This window comes from Azolla caroliniana, unplaced genomic scaffold (assembly GCF_043228905.1).
Source record: "Azolla caroliniana isolate FFs.n. ecotype wild unplaced genomic scaffold, voAzoCaro1.0.p SCAF_5, whole genome shotgun sequence".
Lineage (NCBI taxonomy): Eukaryota > Viridiplantae > Streptophyta > Polypodiopsida > Salviniales > Salviniaceae > Azolla > Azolla caroliniana.
Window position 1 is genome coordinate 9,723,781 of NW_028230440.1, and position 4,195 is coordinate 9,727,975.

A 4,195-nucleotide genomic window follows, 5' to 3' on the forward strand; every position below is an offset into this window, starting at 1 on the left:
TCCAAACTACCGGATTTGAACCAGTAACTTAAGGATTACAACATTTCAACTACAGTCCTCCGCTCTACCAACTGAGCTAAGATTGGGTTTTGATAACATTGTCACATAATCTTATTAGTCTGATTATATCAACTAATATGATGACGCAACTATAGTCATGAGCTCTTAGACCTATTAAGCTAAATGTTGGCAAGATCTCAACTCTTAAAATAGCATCCATACTCCAAAGTTAATGAGATAATAGTTTAACAAATAGCAAAATAGAATCACACAAATTATGTTTGTGATAATGTTTTGATTAAATCCAACCTACCGGATTTGAACCTATGACCTAAGGATTACAACATTTTAACTACAATCCTCCGCTCTACCAACTGAGCTAAGGTTGGGTTTTGTTAGTATTGTGACATAATCTTACTAGTGTGATTCTATCGACTGATACGACAACACAACTATAGTCATGAGCTCTTAGACCTATTAAGTTAAATGTTGGCAAGATCTCAACTCTTCGAATAGCATCCATACTCCAAAGTTAATGAAATGATAGTTTATCAAATAGTAAAGTAGAGTCACACAAATTATGTTTATAATAGTGTTTTGATTACATCCAACCTACAGAGTTTGAACTAGTGACCTAAGGATTGCAACATTTCAACTACAGTCCTCCACTATACCAACTGAGCTAAAGTTGGATTTCGATAATATTATTATGACATAATCTAACTAGAGTATAATTCGTTTGAGTAATATGATGACGCCACTATAGTCTTGTGCTCTTAGACTAATTAAGCTAAATGTTGGAAAGCTTTTAACTATTAGAATTACATCCATATCCAAAGTTAATGAAATTATAGTTTATGAAATGGCAAAGTAGAGTCACACAAATGATGTTTGTGATAATGTTTTAACTACATCAAACCTACAGGATTTGAACCGGTGATCCAACAACTACAACATTTCAACTATAATCCTCCGCTCTACCAACTTAGTTAAGGACGGGTTTTGATAATGGTGTGACATAATCATCCTAATGTTATACGATCGAGTGATATGATGACGCAACTATAGTCATGAAGTCTTAGACCTATTAAGCCAAATGTTAGCAATATGTCCACTCTTAGAATTGCATCCATACTCCAAAGTTAATAAATTGATAGTCTATCAAATGCTTAAGTAGAGCCACACAAATGATGTTTGTGATAATGTTTTAATTACATCAAACCTATCTTATTTGAACAAGTGATCTAACGATTACAACATTTCAACTATAGTCCTCCGCTCTACCAACTGAGCTAAGGATGGGTTTTGATAATATCATTGTGAAATAATCTTACGAGTGTTATACGATCGAGTGATATGATGATGCAACTATAGTCATGAACTCTTAGAACTATTAAGCTAAATGTTGGCAATATGTCAACTCTTAGAATTGCATCCATAGTTCAAAGTTAATAAAAGGGCAGTCTATCAAATGCTTAAGTAGAGTCACATAAACGATGTTTGTGATAATGTTTTGGTTACATCCATCCTACCAAATTTGAACATTGACCGCAAGATTACAACAGTTCAACTACAATCCTCCGCTCTACCAATTGAGCTAAGGTTGGGTTTTGATAGTATGGTGACATAATCTTACTAGTGTGATTCAATCGACTGATATGACGACGCAACTATAGTCATGAGCTCTTAGACCTATTAAGCTAAATATTAGCAAGATCTCAACTCTTAGAATATTATCCATACTCAAAAGTTAATGGAATGATAGGTTATCAAATAGTAAAGTAGAGTCACACAAATTATGTTTTTTTTTTATTACATCCAACCTACCACATTTGAACTAGTGACCTAAGGATTACAACACTGCAACTACATTCCTCTGCTCTACCAACTGAGCTAAGGTTGGGTTTTGATAATATTATTGTGACATAATCTTCCATATTGAGCTATGTTGATAATCCAAACTAATGTTATAGATTATCACCCAATCCCCTTCTTCTATCTTCCTAGGTCGAAGTTGGTGTTTTTTATCGAATCAATGTTTGTTCCGAAATCGCGCTTCTTGTTGTTGGTGCACCGCTTCCGTTACGTCTTCCGGTCTTCCGTTTAGCTGTCGTATCCGGACCGCTAGTAGTTCTTCCCGACTCACCTCTTCCTTCCATGGTAGCACAGTCCATGTTGCAATTGCGGTTTCCGTAGGCATTAACGGAGCTTGTCCAGTCATAAGTTTAGCTAGCATATATCCGGTCACGGAACTATGCGTTGTACGATCTACACATAGTGCATATGGAAGCATATGCGGCCAATTCTTCACCCTCCCGTCACATGCTTTTATAAGTGCTTTTATGATTGGATAATGTCCTTGTTCGAACGTCCCGTTTGCTTCTGGATTGTATGCCGTGGTTAGTATCAGCCGCATTCCATGTTTAGCGAAGAATTCCCAAGCTTTACTAGAGACAAGTTCTTCCCGATCTGCAATCACTTGTCCTACGCACCCATACCTGCAGAACAATTCTTCCAGGAGAAATTGGCATGTTCTCGAACATGAATTACATCCATACTCCAAAGTTAATGAAACGATAGTTGATCAAATGCTTAAGTAGAGTCACACAAATGATGTTTGTGATAATGTTCTGATTACATCCAACCTACCGGATTTGAACCAGTGACAAAAGGATTACAACATTTCAACTACAATCCTCTGATCTACCAACTGAGCTAAGGTTGGGTTTTGATAATATCATTGTGACATAATCATAATAGTGTTATACCATCGAGTGATATGATGACACAACTATAGTCATGAGCTCTTAGACCTATTAAGCTAAATATTGGCAAGATCTAAACTGTTTGAATATCATCCATACTCCAAAGTTAATGCAATGCTAGTTTATCAAATAGTAAAGTAGAGTCACACAAATGATGTTTGTGATAATGTTTTGATTACATCCAACTTACCGGATTTGAACCAGTGACCTAAGGATTACACTCAACATTTCAACTACAATCCTCCGCTCTACCAACTGAGCTAAGGTTGGTTTTGATCATATTATTGTGACATAATCTAACTAGTATGAATTATTTGAGTAATATGACGATGCAACTATAGTCATGCGCTCTTAGACCTACTAAGCTAAATGTTGGCAAGATCTCAAGTCTTAAAATAGCATCCATACTCCAAAGTTAATGAAATGATAGTTTATCAAATAGAAAAGTAGAGTCACACAAATGATGTTTGTGATAATGTTTTGATTACATCCAACCTACAGAGTTTGAACTAGTGACCTAAGGATTACAACATTTCAACTACACTCCTCCACTCTACCAATTGAGCTAAGGTTGGGTTTTGATAGTGACATAATCTGCTAGTGTTATACTATCGATTGATATGATGACGCAACTATAGCCATGAGCTCTTAGACCTATTAAGCTAAATGTTGGCAAGATCTCAACTCTTAAAATAGCATCCATACTCCAAAGTTAATGAAATGATAGTTTATCAAATAAAGGATTACACCATTGCAAATATAGTCCTCCGCTCTACCAACTGAGCTAAGGTTGGGTTTTGATAATATCATTGTGACATAATCTAACTAGTATGATTCGTTCGTGTAATATGATGACGCCACTATAGTCTTGTGCTCCTAGACCAATTAAGGTAAATGTTGGAAAGATTTTAACTATTAGAATTGCATCCATATTCCAAAGTTAATGAAATTATAGTTTATGAAATGGTAAAGTAGAGTCACATAAATGATGTTTGTGATAATGTTTTAATTACATCTAACCTACCAGATTTGAACGAGTGATCTAACGATTACAACATTTCAACTACAACCCTCCACTTTACCAACTGAGCTAAGGTTGGGTTTTGATAATATTATTGTGACATAATCTTAATAGTGTGATTTTATCGACTGATATGACAACGCAAATATATTCATGCGCTCTTAGACCGACTAAGTTAAATGTTGGGAAGATTTGAAGTCTTAAAATAGCATCCATACTCCAAAGTTAACGAAATGATAGTTTATCAAATAGTAAAGTAGAGTGATAGTTTATCAAATAGTAAAGTAGAGTCACAGAAATGATGTTTGTGATAATGTTTTGATATACTACCAGATTTGAACCAGTAACCTAAGGATAACAACATTTGAACTACAATCCTCTGCTCTACCAATTGAGCTAAGGTTGGGTT

At 35.2% G+C, this 4,195-nt stretch overlaps 3 non-coding genes across 3 annotated transcripts; all 3 read right to left on the reverse strand.

Moving 5' to 3' along the window:
* Positions 1-86, reverse strand: TRNAY-GUA (transfer RNA tyrosine (anticodon GUA)). Its single transcript is given in 2 exon segments — positions 1-36; positions 50-86. It is a non-coding gene; the product is annotated as a tRNA-Tyr (tRNA).
* A 217-nt stretch (positions 87-303) lies between these two features.
* On the reverse strand, positions 304-389 carry TRNAY-GUA (transfer RNA tyrosine (anticodon GUA)). The gene is given in 2 exon segments: positions 304-339; positions 353-389. It is a non-coding gene; the product is annotated as a tRNA-Tyr (tRNA).
* Positions 390-2,945: 2,556 nt separating this feature from the next.
* Positions 2,946-3,035, reverse strand: TRNAY-GUA (transfer RNA tyrosine (anticodon GUA)). Its single transcript is given in 2 exon segments — positions 2,946-2,981; positions 2,999-3,035. It is a non-coding gene; the product is annotated as a tRNA-Tyr (tRNA).
* Positions 3,036-4,195: the final 1,160 nt, after the last annotated feature.